The 22,103-nt window shown below is 41.5% G+C and overlaps 1 pseudogene; it reads right to left on the reverse strand.

Moving 5' to 3' along the window:
* The window catches only part of LOC119321233, a 184,334-nt pseudogene that overhangs the window by 116,651 nt on the left and 45,580 nt on the right, over nucleotides 1-22,103 (reverse strand).

Below are 22,103 nucleotides of genomic sequence, written 5' to 3' on the forward strand. Positions count from 1 at the left end.
ATATATATATATATATATATATATATATATATATATATATATATATATATATATATATATATATATATCATGTTCTTTCCAACATGCTGAGCTTGCCAAAAGATAAAATAAAAAGGATAAGGTGAAGATCACCGTGAATCTTGCATAGGGTAAAGAATAATAATAAAAGATAGGCCCTTCGCAGTGGGAAGCAGAGGTTGTCATGCGCATTTAGGGTTGATGCACAAAATCTTAATGCAAAAGAACGTCACTTTATATTGCCCCTTGTATGTGAACCTTTATTATGCAGTCCGTCGCTTTTATTGCGTCCACAACAAGTTCATACAAAGCTTATTTCTCTACACTAATAAGTCATGCATATTTAAAGAGCAACTTTTTATTGCTTGCACCGATGACAACTTACTTGAAGGATCTTACTCAATCCATAGGTAGATAGGGTGGACTCTCATGGCAAAACTGGTTTAAGGGTATTTGGAAGCACAAGTAGTATTTCTACTTGGTGCTGAGAATTTGGCTAGCATGAGGGGGAAAGGCAAGCTCAACACGGTAGAGGATCCATGACAACATACTTTATCTCAGATATAAGAAAACATAACTCATTATGTTGTCTTCCTTGTCCAACCTCAACTCTTTAGCATGTCATATTTTAATGAGTGCTCCCAATCATAAAAGATGTCAATGATAATATATCTATATGTGAAACCTCTCCTTCCTTATTACTTCCTATTAATTGCAACGATGACCAAAGCTATATTTACCAACTCCCAACAACTTTTAATCATCATACTCTTTCTATGTGGAGTCATTACGTTCACTAAGATCAATATGAACTCTTCGATTCTTTTTATTCTTTTTCTTCTAATCACCCAAGATGATGGAAAAATACTCAAGCCCTTGACTCAACACTAATCTTTATTATATAGCTCACGGACTCAATTACAAAGAAGGATCATAAAGTAAAACTCAAAACTAGATCATGCCATGACTTTATTTTACTAAATCAAGATACTACTAATAGGACCGACCTAAGAAAAACGGTAAAGATAGGAGTTGTGATGGTGATACGATACCAGGGCACCTCCCCCAAGCTTGGAAGTTGCCAAGGGGAGTGCCCATACTGTAGGACCTTGAAGTATGTCTAGAGGGGGGGGGGGTGATTAGACTACTTGACCAATTAAAAACTTAACCTTTTCCCAATTTTAGAGTTTGGCAGATTTTAGCTATCTTGGGACAAGTCAAGCAATCATCACACAATTCAAGCAAATATGCAAAGAGTATATAGGCAGCGGAAATTAAAGCATGCAACTTGCAAGAAAGTAAAGGGAAGGGTTTGGAGGATTCAAACGCAATTGGAGACACGGATGTTTTTGGCGTGGTTCCGATAGGTGGTGCTATCGTACATCCACGTTGATGGAGACTTCAACCCACGAAGGGTAACGGTTATGCGAGTCCATGGAGGGCTCCACCCATGAAGGGTCCATGAAGAAGCAACCTTGTCTAACCCACCATGGTCGTCGCCCACGAAGGACTTGCCTCACTAGCGGTAGATCTTCACGAAGTAGGCGATCTCCTTGCCCTTACAAACTCCTTGGTTCAACTCCACAATCTTGTCGGAGGCTCCCAAGTGACACCTAGCCAATCTAGGAGACACCACTCTTCAAGAAGTAACAAATGGTGCATTGATGATGAACTCCTTGCTCTTGTGCTTCAAATGATAGTCTCCCCAACACTCAACTCTCTCTCATAGGATTTGGATCTGGTGGAAAGAAGATTTGAGTGGAAAGCAACTCGGGGAAGGCTAGAGATCAAGATTCATATGGTAGGAATGGAATATCTTGGCCTCAACACATGAGTAGGTGGTTCTCTCTCAGAAATGGTAAGTTGGAAGTGTAGGTTTGTTCTGATGGCTCTCTCCATGAATGAAGAGGAGGTGGAGGGGTATATATAGCCTCCACACAAAATCTAACCGTTACACACAATTTACCAAACTCGGTGGGACCGATTCAACAGACTCGGTCGGACCGATTTAGTAAACCTAGTGACCGTTAGGATTTTCGGTGGGACCGACATGCAACTCGGTAAGACCGATTTGGTTAGGGTTAGGGCATAACCTAATCTCGGTAAGACCGATCACACAAACTCGGTGAGACCGATTTTGGTAATAAGCTTTCCAGAGAGTTGGTCAGGTAAACTCGGTGGGACCGATTTGCTCTTTTCGGTGAGACTGAAATGTTACAAAAGGGAAACAGAGAGTTTACATTGCAATCTCGGTGGGATCGATCGCTCACTTCGGTTAGACCGAAACGTTACGAAGGGAAATAGAGAGATTACAAATCCATCTCGGTGAGACCGAGATCCCTATGAGTAGGACCGATTTGCCTAGGGTTTGTGGCAGTGGCTATGACATTAGAACTCGGTGGCGCCGGATAGAAAGAATCGGTGTGACCGATTTTGGCTTTAGGTTTTGGTCATTTGTGGATGTGAGAAAGTAGTTGAGGGTTTTTGGAGCATATCACCAAGCACATGAAGCAAGAGGCTCATTAAGAAACACCTCATCCCTCCTTGATAGTATTGGCTTTTCCTATAGACTCAATGTGATCTTGGATCACTAAAATGTAAAATGAAGAGTCTTGAGCTTTTGAGCTTGAGCCAATCCTTTGTCATTAGTATTTTGAGGGATCCACTTTCATCATCCATGCCATGCCATTCATTGAGCTTTCCTGAAATAATAGTCTTGGAATAGCATTAGCTCAATGAGCTATATGTTGTTATGAATTACCAAAACCACCTAGGGATAGTTGCACTTTCAATCTGCCCCTTTTTGGTAATTGATGACAACATATAGATCAAAGCTTCGACAAATGATAATAAGATTGAAAAACATCGTCGCTTTGAGAAGTATGTGATAAGTAAGAGCTGGCCCTAAATTTGTGCATAGTTTAGGATTTGCTTTGGACTGCAAATGCACAAGGAATTAGGCTCATGGGTTACTCTTCCATGTCACATACATCTTGGTGGAGCGCTCAAATTGATAAAGATTGAATACATGCACTCATCACCAAGCAAAGTGAATGATCACATATGGATAGGTAAGATAATATCATCAAACATGCATAAGTGTAGCTTATGATCAAACACATGATCATCAATGTCTCACAAAAACAGCATAGTATCTCAAGCATTCAAAAGCAAACAAAGTTTAACCACCAAAGCAAGAGAGAACAAAAGCAACACACTCTCTCTCTCTCTCGAAGCCTATGATCTATACATTTTTCTCCCCCTTTGGCAACAAGTTACCAAAAAGTTCATAGAAAATGCATAGTGCTAGATCGACTCTCAGGCTTGATCTTCAGGTGGTGGTGTAGAGATGGCTCCTTGGACGAAGGCTTCAGTTGAAGTGGATGGAGCTGGAGGAGTTGGTGCTGGAGCTGGTTGCACTGGAGTTGTAGGAGCTGTAGCTGGTGCAGATGATGTGGCTCTGGTGTCTGTCACAGGCACTGCAGCTGACCTCTGAGCTCTAGGCACTCTGGCAAATACATTAGTGGTAGTCTTGCCCTTCCTCTCCTGCATGTCATCCTGTAGCTGCTCCACAACTGACTGAATCTCAGTTACTTTGACATCTAGATCATAGAATTTTTGTTCCATGATTCTTTCCAAGATCTCATGATTTTGAGTGAGGGTGGCCAATCCCTTCTCAATCCTCAGTGTTGATGCTATCAAGTAACCAAGCTGCTCCTGCTTGTTCTTCAAAAAGTACTCAGATGCCTCCTCTTGAGTTGGCATCTTGGTAGCCTTCTCTTTCCTTGTCTTCTCCTTCTCTTGAGCTTGTACTGATGATGGTTCATTCTCATTCATGACAACCTGATTGTCCTCAAAGTCTGGATAGAGAACAAAATGTTCCTTATCCAATAGATATTTTCCTGTGCCCATCTTTGAGTTAATCAACTCCTGAATCTGAGGGGCATATCCACAACTTCTCTTCTGGTCTGCTGCAGTCCTCTTAATGGTCTCAACCATAAGGCTCATGACCTTGAATTTCTGTGGCACATCAAACAAATGCAACATGTTGATTGCATGACCTCTAATCATGTTGTGGTCACCAGACTTGGGCAACAGAGTGTGCCTTAGGATCCAGTTGATTGTTGGCAGCCCTGACAGAAGAAAGTGGACTGACCCAAACTTATGTGTCTAAATAGCTTTGTCTAGGATCTCCTTGTACATGTGTGCCATGGAATTGTGGTCCATCTTCTTCTTGGCATAGACATCCAAGTAATATTCACTCTCCTTTGGGGCATTGATCAGTTTTTCCCATTCCTCAATGGTTGACTGGTACCTTGTACCTTCAGACATCCAAACTATCCTCCCATCTGGATAGAAGTGTGCCGTGGAGTAGAATTGCATAATGAGTTCATCATTCCAGTTGGTGAGCTTTTGCCCAACCAAATCTGCAACTCCACAAGCAACAAAACTGTCTTGCACTCCAGGATAGTGTTCTTCATTTTCTTTCATGTAGGTCCAGTCGACCCACCTCATATCACACACTATGGGCTTCTTGTCCAACAAGATTGTCTCATAGAAATCCTGCTGTTCCTTTGTGTGGAACCTGTAGTCAACATCAGTCCTTCTCCTTGTGGCATATGGATCTGTCATCCTCCATAGCCTCAACCCTGAGTCTCTTCTGATGTTCATGTCCTCAGCCACAGGATGGGCATCATTATGGTCTGGTATCTTGGGCTTGAGCTTCCTCAGGACTTGTCCTTCTTCATCTTCCTCATCAGCAACTTCAGGCACTGGGGCCTTGTTCTTTTCAGCAGCTGAAATACTCCTGGTATTCCTCTTTGGTGCAAGCTTGGGCTTGGGGGCAGCTTTGGGTGCTTCCTTGGGCTTTGATGTTGCAGCCCCTGACTTAATAGCATCACCAATAAGCTTTTGTGCCTTGGGTGCTGGTGTAGCAACCTCTTCTTCCTCTTCAGAGTCTCTCCTCATTGAGGGATTTCCAAGAACCTGGGCAGTAGTGGTTCTGGCTCTCTTCTTCTTCTTATCCTGAGCAGCAGCTTCATCTTCTGATTCAATGGTAAACTTCATAGTTTCTCCAGTGGGAACTTTCTTGGGTTTGGAAGTTGTGACTCTCTTTGCAGGTGCCTCTTTGGGTTCAGTCTTTTCAGGCACTTGAGTAGATCCTCTGACCTTCAGCATAGGTGTCCTCTTGGCAGGAACGTTCCTATTGAGTCCAGGTTTAGTGTTCTTTGCCGAGGCATACTCCTTTTTGAGCACTACCTTCTTGGAGGTAGCCTCATCCTTTTCTGCTCTATAATCCTCATCCTCAGAATCTGAGGTTCTCTTCTTCCTTGTCCTGGTGGCAGCTTTAGGCAAATTGCTTGGGGTGCTCCTGCTGCCTTCATCTGAAGTGCTAGAGGGACTAGTTCCCTCACTCATGTGATTGTGCTCTTCTGACCTGTTCTGACTATCACTTTGGTCTGACATGCTGCAAATCACTGACTGCTGACCCTGTGAAGAGTTATAGATGAGATAGAGTGGATGAGCATCACAAAATGCAGAGATTTTTGCAAAAGAATGATTCAAAAATTCAGTTTTAGTTTTCCACAGAAAGCATTTCGGATCAACAAAGTTTCAAACTCGGTGATACCGAAGCAGTTTTGGAACCTAAACTGATGAACTCGGTTGGACCGAGTCACAGTTCGGTGGCACCGAGACTGCTAGGGTTTCACAAAGTCCTAAAATCGGTCTCACCGATTAGCAATTCTCGGTCAGACCGAGAGTTACTAGTGCAATGGCGTTAGCCAAATCGGTGGGACCGAGTTTTTCAACTCGGTGGGTCCGAGATGGTTTCGGTGGAAACCTAACCCTAAATTTTTGAATCCCATCTAATCTAAGGATTGCATTGACTAGATAGGAGTGTTTCAATCGTGGCAAGAATCATTAAGAACACAATGTGCTAGGAATCGGACAAGGATAGCACTGTGATCGAGTCCATACCCTAGCTTGGCGATGAACTCGCTACGGCGGCAATGGCGGGGGTGAATTCCATTGACGGCGGCGGAGACCAGCGACAGGAGGCGGCTGGCGACGAGGAGACGATCTGGAGACCCTGATGGCAGAGCGAGCTATTGCGCGGGCGAAGAGGTTCGGAGAAATTTCCAAATTTTTGCCCATGAGTATATATAGCCCGACCCTGTCGGTGTGACCGAGTGGAATAACTCGGTGGCACCGAGATGCATAACTGTGTACAGTTACAGCAACTCGGTGTGACCGAAAAGTTCAAATCGGTTGCACCAAGATTGAAAACCTAGATCGACTTAGTGATCTTGGTAGGGCCGAAATGGAGGAATCAGTCAGACCGAGAATCACAAAGAAGTTTTGGAAGTTTAAGTCTATGACGAATCAGGGACTCCAAGTGCTCCTCACACAGAGTGGTTCGAATCTGACTTGATCAAATTTTGTGATGTAGCATGAATAGAGTTTGAGACGAGAAAAGCATAGATAGCTAGAGAAGGTTCTTAGGCATTCTTGTCCATCCACTTGGCAAAAAGAGAAGGAAGCCAATCACTCAAAACAACAAGTGGATGTTCTTGAATGAGTAAAATATGCACCAACATGCTCACACAATAAGATGGCAAATGAAATATGTGGCAAAACATGCACAACCAATTCTAGCATCTATCAAACAATTGGCGATGACTAGGTCATCTATATATGAGTATATTGACTTAGGAGTCAAATGAAAACATTTGATCATAGGTCATACTCATCGTTTAAGCTCAAGTGGGGTTACCACTTTTACATAATGCGTTGATGTGTTCACACCATTAGAGTTGCTTTGACTCAATTCTTAGAGTTAAGCTCCCCTAGATGTGAGATCCCCTTTTAGAGGGATGAACTAACCTTGGGTTTTGTCGATGATGACTTCATGTAGGTGTTGAAGATGTGGATGCTCAATGTTGATGTAGATCATTTGGAGCAATCCTTTGGAGTGAGTTACACTTTCAACTTACCTACATGGGTTAGTCCCACAAGGAACAAACAAGAATATCCATAGACATAGAGTGAAGCATACACAAGATGATGTCCATGAAATCATTAGGTTACCTTGTCCCTTGCCTTACAAACATGAGGGTTTGTGACTCCTTGAACTAGTGCATGATGTGAAAGTTGATTGCACTTGTCGTTGCCAAAAAGATATGAGTGAAGAATGTTGGCGGAGTCACCCTCAAGAACTCTCTAGTTCTTCTTCTTCGGGATCCACATCATCTTGATGGGAATACTTGGAGTTGTAGTTGTACTTGATGAAGTAGAACTTGACGTAGTCTTGGGAACCCACTTGACCGATGCCTTAGGTGCTTCTTCAAATGCATCAATCTCTTCTTGAAGCTTGTCCTTGCCTTTGTTCTTGTGGTCTTGTGGTGGAAGATCATCTTGTGCTTGTGTTCCTTTGAAGGAAGTAGGGTCATACTTCTCTTGTTGAGGAACAAACTTCATCTTGGGGTATTGATCTTCTTCCCACTCAACTCCATTGGCATTGAACTTTCGTTCAAAACCAACACCTTGATTCTTCCGGTGCCTTCCTTGCTTGTGTACAATTTCCTCGAATTGCTTACTCCCGGCAAGGCTCTTGTAAACACCTTTCTCTATAATTCCCTTCAATAAGCTATTTTCTTGCTCAAGTGTAACTTGGCTAAGAGACTCATTAGTGGAATCAAGAGAACTACTAGAAGCAACAATATTGGATTTGACATTATTATTGTTACTACTAGAGGAAGGATCTTTCTTGTACTTGTTACTAGACTTGACTTGAGGCATGTAAGTAGATAAGAGTAAACGCTTGGCAATGTAAGAAGAACTTTTCTTACGTAGATCATCATTAATTGCTTTTAAGAACTCATGCTCTTGCTCAAGATTGAGCTTTTCAAAGCGTAACTTCTCATGAGCCCTTAAAAGTTCTCGATGATCTTCGAAGATAGTTTCATGAGCTAACTTAAGAGTGTTTAGTTCTTTACTTAGAATCTCAATCTTCTCCTTATCATTGTCATTCGTTTTATCTTGATTAACATGATTAATTGACGTTTCATCATAGTATTCATCACTAGAGTTGCCAACAAGTAAATCATCATCCACAAGTAAGTCATCTTCATCACTATTGAAATCAACATACTCGGGATGTGTTACCTTTGGACCTTTGGCCATGAAGCATCTTCCAATTCCTTCATTTGGTGAATCAAATATGTCGTAGGAGTTGGTTGACACAAGTGCTAGACCGGCAACACCTTCATCTTGAGTATATTCGGAGTCAGAGTGATAGCTTCTCTCGGAGTGATTGTCGGAGTCGGAGTCGGATACCCATTCACCAACATGTGCTTGATGTCTTCGCTTTGTGTAGCTCCTTGATGACTTGTCCTTCCTTTCCGAATCCTTTCTTCTCCATGAGGGTCTTCGTTCATAACGATCACCTCTACTCCTCCTTTCTCTTGGTGGTGATTCTTCTCTTTTGCTTCTTCTTTTTGGAGAATCTTCTCTTCTTTTGTAGGGTGCCGTACACTCATTGGAATAGTGTCCGGGTCTCCCACAATTGTAGCAATTTCGCTCTCAACTAGAAGATCTTTTGTCATTGTAAGACCTTGACTTGGAGCTTCTTTCCTTGCTTCTACTCTTGTAGAATTTGTTGAAGTTCTTCACCATTAAGCTCAATTCTTCATTGAAGTTTTGTTTCTCACTTGATGATGTGGGGGCTTCACTTGAGGCTTTGTAAGAACCACTTGACTTGTTGTGAAGTTCCTCCTTATCCTTGAGTGACATCTCATGAGCGACTATTCTTCCCATGACTTCCGTTGGCTTGAGATCTTTGTAGTTTGGCATCATTTGGATCAATGTGCACATGGTATCATACTTTCCATCCAATGCTCTTAGGATCTTCTTGATGATGAATCTGTCGGTCATCTCTTCACTCCCTAAGCTGGCAATCTCATTTGTGATAAGTGCAAGCCTAGAGTACATTTCAGTGACACCTTCACCATCCTTCATTTTGAACTTGTCAAGCTGACTTTGGAGCACATCCAACTTGGATTCCTTGACGGAGTCGGTACCTTCATGCATATTAATCAAAGTATCCCAAATTTCCTTTGCATTCTCAAGACGGCTGATTTTGTTGAATTCTTTGGGGCACAATCCGTTGAAGATGATATCACAAGCTTGAGCATTGTATTGCAGCATCTTCAATTCTTCCGCATTAGCTTCACGGTTCGGCTCTCTCCCATCAAAGAATTCACCTTGCAAGCCAATACAAATAATTGCCCAAACGGCGGGGTTATGTTCGAGAATATGCATTTTCATCTTATGCTTCCAACTAGCAAAATTAGTACCATCAAAGTAAGGACCTCTACGGTGATAATTTCCCTCGCTAGATGCCATACTCTCCTAGGTTGTGAAACCAAGGCTATGACCACCAAAAGATATGGAAATCAAAGCAAATGGAGACCAAAGCTCTGATACCACTTGTAGGACCTTGAAGTATGTCTAGAGGGGGGGTGATTAGACTACTTGACCAATTAAAAACTTAACCTTTTCCCAATTTTTGAGTTTGGCAGATTTTAGCTATCTTGGGACAAGTCAAGAAATCATCACACAATTCAAGCAAGCATGCAAAGAGTATATAGGCAGCGGAAATTAAAGCATGCAACTTGCAAGAAAGTAAAGGGAAGGGTTTGGAGGATTCAAACGCAATTGGAGACACGGATGTTTTTGGCGTGGTTCCGATAGGTGGTGCTATCGTACATCCACGTTGATGGAGACTTCAACCCACGAAGGGTAACGGTTGCGCAAGTCCATGGAGGGCTCCACCCATGAAGGGTCCATGAAGAAGCGACCTTGTCTATCCCACCATGGTCGTCGCCCACGAAGGACTTGCCTCACTAGCGGTAGATCTTCACGAAGTAGGCGATCTCCTTGCCCTTACAAACTCCTTGGTTCAACTCCACAATCTTGTTGGAGGCTCCCAAGTGACACCTAGCCAATCTAGGAGACACCACTCTCCAAGAAGTAACAAATGGTGCGTTGATGATGAACTCCTTGCTCTTGTGCTTCAAATGATAGTCTCCCCAACACTCAACTCTCTCTCATAGGATTTGGATCTGGTGGAAAGAAGATTTGAGTGGAAAGCAACTCGGGGAAGGCTAGAGATCAAGATTCATATGGTAGGAATGGAATATCTTGGCCTCAACACATGAGTAGGTGGTTCTCTCTCAGAAATGGTAAGTTGGAAGTGTAGGTTTGTTCTGATGGCTCTCTCCATGAATGAAGAGGATGTGGAGGGGTATATATAGCCTCCACACAAAATCTAACCGTTACACACAATTTACCAAACTCGGTGGGACCGATTCAACAGACTCGGTCGGACCGATTTAGTAAACCTAGTGACCGTTAGGATTTTCGGTGGGACTGACATGCAACTCGGTAAGACCCATTTGGTTAGGGTTAGGGCATAACGTAATCTCGGTAAGACCGAGCACACAAACTCGGTGAGACCGATTTTGGTAATAAGCTTTCCAGAGAGTTGGTCAAGTAAACTCGGTGGGACCGATTTGCTCTTTTCGGTGAGACTGAAATGTTACAAAAGGGAAACAGAGAGTTTACATTGCAATCTTGTTGGGACCGATCGCTCACTTCGGTTAGACCAAAACGTTACGAAGGGAAATAGAGAGATTACAAACCCATCTCAGTGAGACCGAGATCCCTATCGGTAGGAACGATTTGCCTAGGGTTTGTGGCAGTGGCTATGACATTAGAACTCGGTGGCGCCGGATAGAAAGAATCGGTGTGACCGATTTTGGCTTTAGGTTTAGGTCATTTGTGGATGTGAGAAAGTAGTTGAGGGTTTTTGGAGCATATCACCAAGCACATGAAGCAAGAGGCTCATTAAGCAACACCTCATCCCTCCTTGATAGTATTGGCTTTTCCTATAAACTCTTGGATCACTAAAATGTAAAATGAAGAGTCTTGAGCTTTTGAGCTTGAGCCAATCCTTTGTCATTAGTATTTTGAGGGATCCACTTTCATCATCCATGCCATGCCATTCATTGAGCTTTCCTGAAATAATAGTCTTGGAATAGCATTAGCTCAATGAGCTATATGTTGTTATGAATTACCAAAACCACCTAGGGATAGTTGCACTTTCACATACCCATGTGATTATGCCTCCTTCTTTGTTGTTGGCGGTGGAGGTGTTGATGATGATGCAAGCTTGTCGTCCACCTTCCAGGCTCACCATCATAGAAGGATGATCGAGTCTCCGGGATCCTCAAATCTGCAGCCAAACTCATCCTTTTGAATCTATCTTCATACTCATAGTTTTGGTTTTGCAGATCATAGATTTGGGCTTGAAGGTGCTCGATCTTCTCATGTAGCTTGAAGATGGCTTCCTCGGTATTTTTGGCATCCGGCTCATAGTTGTTGGTGAACTCCGCGAGCATCTTGTGGGTAGCGTTGATTCCACGCTCCACCATCCCCTGGCACTTGAAAACTTGTTGCTCCATTGCTTCGAGCCTCAACTCCACGCTTCCGGTTCCCTTTGGTCCCTCAACATCGCGGATGTGCAGCAACCCATCACGCATCTCAATGGTTTGAGGGTGTCGCAGCACCTCCGCGAGGTAAGGGTTGATCACCTTCTCGAAGAACTTGTCCTTGGAAGCACTTGTAGACCTGTCAGAAAAACAGCTCGAAACAAGAACAGGGGAGATTTGCATGATACGAGAGTCAAGACCTTCGGGAGTATATATAATGAATTTTTACCGACCAAAATACGTATCGTGCAAGGAAAACGGAGTCCGGAGGGCACACAAGGTGCTCACGAGGTAGGGGGGCGCCCAGGGGGTAGGGCGCGCCCTCCACCCTCGTGGAGGCCTCGTGTCCTCCCTGGACTGCTACTTATTTTTCTATTTTTCTAAATATTCCAAAATGGAGAAATATTGCCTAAAAAAATTGTTTTGGAGTCGGTTTACTTACCGTACCACATACCTATTCCTTTTCGGAGTTTGGAACATTCTGGAAAGTGTCCCATATGTACTCCTCCAGGGTTACGATTCAATAATATTAGTTTCAACATTTATAGGATTACCTGAGATATAGTGTTTGATCCTTTGACCGTTTACACCTTCGGATTTGTGCCTGCGAAGTTGTTGATTTTTATGGCACCGGAACAATAGACCTCCTCGATAACGTAAGGACCTTCCCACTCGGAGAGAAGTTTTCCTGCAAAAAATCTTAAACGAGAGTTGTATAGCAATACATAATCACCTACATTAAGCTCACGCTTTTGTATTCTTTTGTCATGCCATCTTTTAACCTTTTCTTTAAACAACTTGGCATTTTCATAAGCTTGGGTTCTCCATTCATCAAGTGAGCTAATATAAAATAACCTCTTCTCACTGGCAAGTTTGAAATCATAGTTGAGCTCTTTAACAGCCCAGTATGCCTTATGTTCTAGTTCGAGAGGTAAGTGACAAGCTTTTCCATAAACCATTTTATACGGAGGCATACCCATAGGATTTTTGTATGCAGTTCTATAGGCCCATAATGCGTCATTCAGTTTCTTGGACCAATTCTTTCTAGACCTATTGACAGTCTTTTGCAAAATTAATTTGAGCTCTCTATTGCTCAATTCTACCTGACCACTAGACTGAGGGTGATATGGAGATGCAATTCTATGATTAACGTCGTATTTAGCAAGCATCTTACGGAAAGCACCATGAATAAAGTGTGAACCACCATTAGTCATTAAATATCTAGGGACTCCAAACCTCGGAAAAATAACTTCCTTAAGCATTTTAATAGAAGTGTTATGATCAGCACTACTAGTTGGAATAGCTTCTACCCACTTAGTAACATAATCAACAGCAACTAAAATATGAGTATATCCATTAGAGGCAGGAAAAGGTCCCATATAATCAAAGCCCCAAACATCAAATGGTTCAATAACAAGTGAATAATTCATAGGCATTTCTTGACGTCTACTAATATTACTAATTCTTTGACATTCATCACAAGACAAAACAAACTTACGGGCATCCTTGAAGAGAGTAGGCCAATAAAAACCGGATTGCAATACCTTATGTGCAGTTCTATCTCCAGCGTGGTGTCCTCCATAAGCCTTGGAGTGACACTTGCATAGGATCTGTTCCTGTTCATGCTCAGGTACACAACGTCTAATAACACCATCTACTCCTTCTTTATAAAGATGTGGGTCATCCCAAAAGTAATGTCGCAAGTCATAGAAAAACTTTCTCTTTTGTTGGTATGTGAAGCTAGGCGGTATAAATTTGGCAATAATATAATTAGCATAATCAGCATATCATGGAGTGCTATGAGAAGTACTTATGACATTTAATTGTTCATCAGGAAAGCTATCATCAATAGGTAGTGGGTCGTCAAGAACATTCTCTAACCTAGAAAAGTTGTCTGCAATGGGGTTCTCAGCTCCTTTTCTATCAACAATATGTAAATCAAATTCTTGCAGCAGGAGAACCCATCTAATAAGTCTAGGTTTTTCATCTTTCTTTTCCATAAGATATTTAATAGCAGCATGATCTGTGTGAATAGTAACTTTAGAATCAACAATATAGGGTCTGAATTTATCACAAGCAAATACAACTGCTAAAAGTTCCTTTTCGGTAGTAGCATAATTTCTTTGAGCATTGCCTAGAGTCTTACTAGCATAATGGATAACATTTAATTTCTTATCGACTCTTTGCCCTAGAACAACACCTACAATATAATCACTAGCATCACACATAATTTCAAAGGGTAAATTCCAATCAGGTGGCTGAACAACAGGTGCAGAGACTAGTGCTTTCTTAAGTATTTCAAATGCTTTTACGCAATCATCATCAAAGACAAATGGTACATCTTTTTGTAATAAATTAGTCAGAGGCCGAGAGATTTTTGAGAAGTCCTTAATGAACCTCTTATAAAATCCGGCGCGACCCAGGAAACTTCTTATACCTTTGATGTCCTTGGGACATGGCATCTTTTCAATAGCATCAACCTTGGCTTTATCAACTTCAATACCTCTTTCAGAAACTTTGTGCCCCAAGACAATACCTTCATTAACCATAAAGTGGCACTTTTCCCAATTCAAGACAAGATTAGTTTCTTCACATCTCTGCAAAACTCGAGCAAAATTGCTCAAGCAATCATCAAAAGAGGAACCATAGACGGAAAAGTCATCCATGAAAACCTCACAAATTTTCTCACAAAAGTCAGAGAATATAGCCATCATGCATCTTTGAAAGGTAGCAGGTGCATTACATAAACCGAAAGGCATACGTCTATAAGCAAAAGTACCAAAAGGGCATGTAAAAGTAGTCTTTGATTGATCCTTAGCCGACACAGGTATTTGAGAAAAAACGGAATAACCATCTGGAAAGCAATAGTGTGTATGTTTGCATAATCTTTCTAACATTTGATCAATAAAAGGTAAGGGATAATGATCTTTCTTAGTAGCCTTATTTAATTTGCAGAAATCAATTACCATCCTATAACCTGTGATAATTCTTTGCGGAATCAATTCATCTTTGTCATTAGGGACAACAGTAATACCTCCCTTCTTAGGGACACAATGGACATGACTTACCCACTGACTATCAGCAACGGGATAAATTATACCTGCCTCCAGAAGCTTTCTTACCACTTCTTTCATTTTAGGGTTCAAACGTCGTTGAGGATCACAAACTGGTTTGGCATCAGCTTCCAAATTTATTTTATGTTGACATAGAGTGGGACTGATGCCCTTAAGATCATCCAGAGTATATCCAATAGTGGCACGGTGCTTTTTCAGAGTTTTCAATAATCTTTCTTCTTCATGCTCTGAAAGGTTAGCACTAATAATGACATGATATATTTTCTTTTCATCAAGATAAGCATATTTAAGATTATTAGGCAACGGTTTAAGCTCAAACACGGGATCACCCTTGGGTGGAGGAGGATCCCCTAGGATTTCAACAGGCGAATTGTGTTGCAGAATAGGTTCCTGTTTAAAGAATACTACATCTATTTTCCTTCTTTCATTCATGAACATATCATTTTCATGGTCTAGCAAATAGTGTTCTAAAGGATCACTAGGAGGTACAACAATAGAAGCAAGACCAATAATTTCATCCTTACTAGGCAATTCTTCCTCACGATGTTGTTTACTAAATTTAGAGAAATTAAACTCATGAACCATATCATCCAAACCAACAGTAACAACATTCTTTTTGCAGTCTATCGTAGCATTAACAGTATTCAAGAAGGGTCTACCAAATATAACGGGACAAAAGCTATCTTGTGGAGAACCAAGAACAAGAAAATCAGCGGGATATTTGGTTTTCCCACACAAGACTTCAACATCTCTAACAATCCCCACTGGTGAAATAGTATCTCTATTGGCAGGTTTAATTGTGACATCAATTTCTTCTAACTCAGCCGGTGCAATTTCATGCATAATTCCTTTGTATCAGTCAATGGGTATAACACTAGCACTAGCACCCATATCACATAAGCCATGATAACAATGATCTCCTATTTTAACAGAAATAACGGGCATGCCTACCACAGGTCTATGTTTATCTCTATCACAGGGTTTAGCAATTCTAGCAATTTCACCAAAGAATTGAATAACATGCCCATCAATATTATCAGACAAGAGATCTTTAACAATAGCAATATTGGGTTCTACTTTGACTTGCTCAGGAGGTGTATAAGTCCTAGTATTGCTTTTACGAACAACAGTTGAAGCTTTAGCATGATCCTTCATTCTAACAGGGAAAGGTGGTTTCTCAGCATAAGAAGTAGGAACAATAGGATCATTATAAGTGACAATCTTTTCTTCAACTTTAATAGGTGCAGCTACTTTTACTTCTATGGGAGGATGATATTTAAACCACTTCTCCTTGGGGAGATCAACATAAGTAGCAAAAGATTCACAGAAAGAAGCTACTATCTCAGAGTCAAGTCCATATTTAGGACTAAACTTATGGAAAATATTGGTATCCATAAAAGATTTAACACAATCAAACTTAGGTGTCATACCTGACTCCTTACCTTCGTCGAGGTCCCAATCTTCAGAGTTGCGTTTAATTCTATCCAATAAATTCCATCTAAATTCAATAGGCTTCATCATAAAAGAGCCAGCACAAGAATTATCAAGCATGGTGCGATTGTTACCAGAAAGCCGAGCATAAAAACTTTGCATAATCACTTCTTTTGCGAGCTCGTGATTGGGGCATGAATATAACATTGATTTAAGCCTCCCCCAAGCTTGAGAGATGCTTTCTCCTTCACGAGGCCAAAAATTATATATATAATTGCGATCACGATGAACAAGATTCATAGGGTAATACTTTTGATGGAATTCCAATTTCAATCTTTTATAGTTCCATGATCTCATATCATCACATAGCCTATACCATGTCAATGCGTCTCCCTCCAAAGATAAAGGGAAAGCCTTCTTCTTAACAACATCATCGGGTATACCCGCAAGCTTAAATAGTCCACAAATATCATCCACATAGCGTAGATGTTCGTCAGGATGCTTTGTTCCATCTCCTGCAAAAGTGTTAGCTAGCAGTTTTTCTATCATACCCGAAGGAATCTGAAAAGGAGTTTCATTTTCACTAGGTTCAGTAGGTTCAGTAGGTTGAGGAGCAACTCTTGGCTCAACTGGACGGGGTGAAGATACCCCTAACAAGCCCCTCAAACAATTACTTTCCATAGTAACAAGTGACAGAAAATTTCAGCACACTAAATAAAATTTTCCTTACCAAATTCCACCTACCAAAGGCGCTTCACTCCCCGGCAATGGCGCCAGAAAAGAGTCCTGATGACCCACAAGTATAGGGGATCTATCGTAGTCCTTTCGATAAGTAAGAGTGTCGAAGCCAATGAGGAGCAGAAGGAAATGATAAGCGGTTTTCAGCAAGTTATTCTCTGCAAGTACTGAAATAAGTGGTAATAGATGGTTTTGTGATAAGATAAATTGTAACGAGCAACAAGTAACTAAAGTAAATAAAGTGCAGCAAGGTGTCCCAATCCTTTTTGTAGCAAAGGACAAGCCTAGACAAACTCTTATAATAGGAAAAGCGCTCCCGAGGACACATGGGAATATCGTCAAGCTAGTTTTCATCACGCTCATATGATTCGAGTTCGGTACTTTGATAATTTGACCGGTGCTTGGGTACTGCCCTTACTTGGACAAGCATCTCACTTATGATTAACCTCTATTGCAAGCATCCGCAACTACAATAAAAGTATTAAGGTAAACCTAACCATAGCTTGAAACATATGGATCCAAATCAGCCCCTTACGAAGCAACGCATAAACTAGGGTTTAAGCTTCATCACTCTAGCAACCCATCATCTACTTATTACTTCCCAATGCCTTCCTCTAGGCCCAAATAATGGTGAAGTGTTATGTAGTCGACGTTCACATAACACCACTAGAGGTTAGACAACATACATCTTATCAAAATATCGAACGAATACCAAATTCACATGACTACTAATAGCAAGACTTCTCCCTTGTCCTCAGGAACAAACGTAATTACTCACAAAGCATATTCATGTTCATAATCAGAGGGGTAATAATATGCATAAAGGATCTGAACATATGATCTTCCACCAAATAAACCAACTAGCATCAACTACAAGGAGTAATCAACACTACTAGCAACCTACTAGCACCAATCCCGGACTTGGAGACTAGAATTGGATACAAGAGATGAACTAGGGTTTGGAGATGAGATGGTGCTGGTGAAGATGTTGATGGAGATTGCCCCCCTCCCGATGAGAGGAGCGTTGGTGATGACGATGGTGATGATTTCCCCCTCCCGGAGGGAAGTGTCCCCGGCAGAACAGCTCTGCCGGAGCCCTAGATTGGGTCCGCCAAGGTTCCGCCTCGTGGCAGCGGAGTCTTGTCCCGAAAGGTTCTCTCCTATTTTTTTCTCATCGAAAGACTTCATATAGGAGAAGATGGACGTCGGAGAGCCACTAGGGGGCCCACGAGGTAGGGGGCGCGCCCAGGGGGGCACCCCCCACCCTCGTGAGCAGGGTGTGGGCCCCCTGGCCTTCATCTTTGGTGACGATTTTTCTTTATTTATTTTAAGGTATTTCGTGGGGTTTCAGGACTTTTGGAGTTGCGCAGAATAGTCCTTCAATATTTGCTCCTTTTCCAGCCCAGAATTCCAGCTGCCGGCATTCTCCCTCTTTCATGTAAACCTTGTAAAATAAGAGAGAATAGCCATAAGTATTATGACATAACGTGAAATAACAGCCCATAACGCAATAAATATTGATATAAATGCATGATGCAAAATGGACGTATCAAATAGATTATCACATTTCACTGTATATTCATGCTAATCTCTTAAGAGTCTTGTCCAGGCGTTAACGTTGTTCCATAGTTCAGATAAGAGACTTGTTCTTTAGGTAACGTTATTCCATAATTATCACCCATCAGCCAATGTTATCCCACAGGCTGGTGATTATGCCATTTCTAGTATTACCTATGTTGTTCTTTAATACTTTTGTGTGCCATCTAGTTAATCTCGAGTACAAATGATACATATTCTGTAGCTTTCATCTGTGTTCTTCCTTTAGTTTTTAAGACCTGTTTGCTAGTTAAGCCCAGTCCTACTATTTATGTTGTCTCCTACAGGCACTCATTACATAAATCTAACTACTAGTTGTCTTCCATGCATGTCAGATATAATTGCACACACTCGTATATCCACAAGAACCTCATGGAGCAATGTAATGGCCAACAAACTTGACGTCAATGATACCCAATATGATGGAACATGTAAAGGCAATTCTTCAGAAGACTTGCAGAAAGATGATGGATCCTATTCACCCCACAAGGTCCTTGCTCTAACTTGGCCCGCGATATGGGTACAACCTGCATATAATGTCCTAGAGTGCATCTACTCTGTTACAATGCCATGTGCTTAGCCTGCTGATCATGCTTGTAGATATGTCATGCCTTCCTATTTTTTAGTACCTATTCCATTCATGATAACATATTTTCAAATTCAAGTACTGTCATTCTACTCTGTCGCAATGCCATCTGGTTAGTTTGGACATCATGCTTCTGAATATCTTATGCATGTTATTCATCAGTTCATCTGTCTATTCATTAGTTCATCTGTCTACCATACCATATTTTTTTACATTGAAGTGCTGTTCTAGTGGTCTGTTGCAATGCCATCTTAGTTTCCCAATCATACAAGCATATGTTTCCTAGTGTTTTTCTTTATGTATTCCTTTATCGTATAGTTTTACATTCAAAGTGTTTTTTACTCTGTTGTCCTGTCGTATCCCTAGCTCTTACATCATACTCCCTCCGCCCGGATTACATGTCGTAGAAATGGATAAAAATGGATGTATCTAGAACTAAAATATGCCTAGACACATCCATTTATCTCCGGATGGAGGGAACACATGTCAATATGTCATGCCTTTCTATTCTTCAGTACCTATTCCATCTCTCTGTCGTAGCATGTTTTATAATTGAAGCACCATTCTTCTATATAAGGCATGCAAGGGGAAGATGACTATCTTAGAATCTGAAGGGTTACAAACAAGTTCTTTGCAAAAGATTGAAACGCCAGGAGACAGTAAACCAACTCCAGTGTTCATAGATACTTCTCCAGCACAGAGAAACCAATTGCTACTGATAATAAGCAGATTCAGGTGGCCAAAGAATTAGTCCGCTCCAATCCAGCAAAAATATGTCAACTCCATTATAAAAAATGTGTGCGTATCCTCACATATGAAATTTTATAGCATTCAGATCATATTTTCTACATGTTTCTTACCCACCTCTCTTTTAGAAAATAAGCTTAAAATATAGAAGACTTTCTAAATTGGGATCATGTTCGCGAAAAGTATCTTGGGGGAATTCTCTGTGCTCCAATGCGGATGTAAGTACCTGTTGTATATCACTAAATTTTTACATCAACATGTATTTTGTTAATTAGCGTGAATCCAACCTTTATCTGATCTAAATTTACTTGTAGCAAAATGTATAATTAAAGGTGATGACGTTGATTTTTGTAAGGAAAACTGCATGGTAGTTTTGCATACTGAGTTGCATGAGTGTGCTATCTCATATCATGCACATTACTAAATTGTAGTGTTGTTCTGGTTGCCAATCATTCATTGTGTTAATGTTGCTTTCCTGTTACCTTACCTTGCTGATGATAGCTGTGCCATATCGTGTTAATTTGGTGTAGGTTGGTGTGGTCTGGTTGCCTAAGTGTTCATTGTGTCAATGTTGCTTTCCTATTATCTAGCCTGGCCAATGATAGAAATGCTGGTGTGTTAATTTGGTGCAGGCTGTTGAAGATAAGAAGACAAACTCTAAAAACGGCAAGGCAACCCCATTGTTTCTTTCCAATAAATCTAGGTCGGGTAATATGGCAATAACTCTTGATTAATCTGTTCGGTTCCCCTCCTAATTTATGTTATGATGCAGTGGTCGAGACACTCTCCACTATCAATAATACAAGCCTGCCAAAATCGTCATACGAATCTATTGAGTTTCCTCTGTCTCAAATCCAACGGTAAAATGTATGTTTGTGAACGAATTACTGGCTAAAGTAATCATGGAAATCGTGGAGGAATCAGAGGTGCACATTCTTGCACAACAACAACTGATCAATGTTTTCAGAGACTGTGTAGCAAAGAAGGAAGAACTTGCTCACATGCTTATGAGCGTCATCCATGTTGAGGTTGCAAATCGTGAGGTTGTAGATCGTTAAGTTCTGTTCATTTATTTGCACTGGCATCAATCTTTGATTGCCCAGTGGATGTAATTTCCTGTAATATATGCTGGATGTGCAACTTTTTTCCTTGTATGCCGTGCGTTTGCTTAGCTCGCCTCGTGTTCCAACTAACTGGTCGGTAGGAAGGCAAAAAACAGTGAAATTATTAGCTAGCACAAATAGTTGTGTGCCCAAATAAAGGAAGCTGCCCACTGCCCTTAACGGACTTCCCTAATGTGCTCGCATGGGCCAAAATTCTCATAGGACATTGATTGATCGGTTTTTGTCCTGTCCATAATTGCTAGTCGTAATGGGCTCCAATTATAGCTGGGCCAACATCGACGTTATCTAATTGGGCCTACAGACATGATCGAACTCTACTAGGCCCATTATGTTAATGGGCCGTAACCAGGCCGGAAACTCTATTGGGCTGCTATAATTGAAACGAGCCAACAGTTAATGCTCGGCCATGTTACCTCCCAGGTCATTAACAGGTCGACATCGAAGCGAGCAATAAGTGGGACCATTTGATTTCATGGGTTGTTAACACACCGATACTAAGGTCGAGCTATATATGGCCTAACTATATTGTGGGCCTTTAGCAGGCCAAAAGTGAAAGCGGGCTCGTACTTGAGCATGAAGAGCATGGGCCGCTAAGAGCCCGAAAGTCAGGTCGGACTGCATATGGCCCAAATTTGTTATGGGCCTTTAGCAGGCCGAAAGCGAAACTAGGTTGGTATTGGTCATGAAGAGCATGGGCCGTTAAGAGGCCAAAACCCTGGTCCAACTGCAAATGGCCCAACTCATTTATGGGCCGTTAACTGGCCGAAAGATACACCAGACTAGAAATTGGCCCAACACTTAAATGGGTCGCTAAAAGGCCGAAAGACGTAGATCCTAAAAATTGGCTCATCCCTTGAATGGGCCGTTAACAGGCCGAAACCACATGGGGTCGATATTGAGCCCAAATATATAGCGGCCATTAATAGGCTTGAACTGACGATGGGCTGCAATGGAGTCAAATAGTTAACGGGCCATTGACAGGCCGAATTGGCACATCTCATATGGGTCGTGGGCTTAAATGGACCAAACACCAATAGGCCCTATATGGGTCGGCCTGCTAATTTTGACTGGGTCAGCCTCTTTCACATAAATGGGCCATTGTTGGGCCTTGCCACGTGCCAACGTATCATAGGTGCTTCCTGTACAATGAGTGGATGAATGTCCCAATGATGAGCTGACACATGGATCATCCGGCGAATGAGAATTTTACACGTGGAAAATCCCCATTGGTCAGGGC

The sequence above is a fragment of the Triticum dicoccoides genome, chromosome 6B (assembly GCF_002162155.2).
Source record: "Triticum dicoccoides isolate Atlit2015 ecotype Zavitan chromosome 6B, WEW_v2.0, whole genome shotgun sequence".
Lineage (NCBI taxonomy): Eukaryota > Viridiplantae > Streptophyta > Magnoliopsida > Poales > Poaceae > Triticum > Triticum dicoccoides.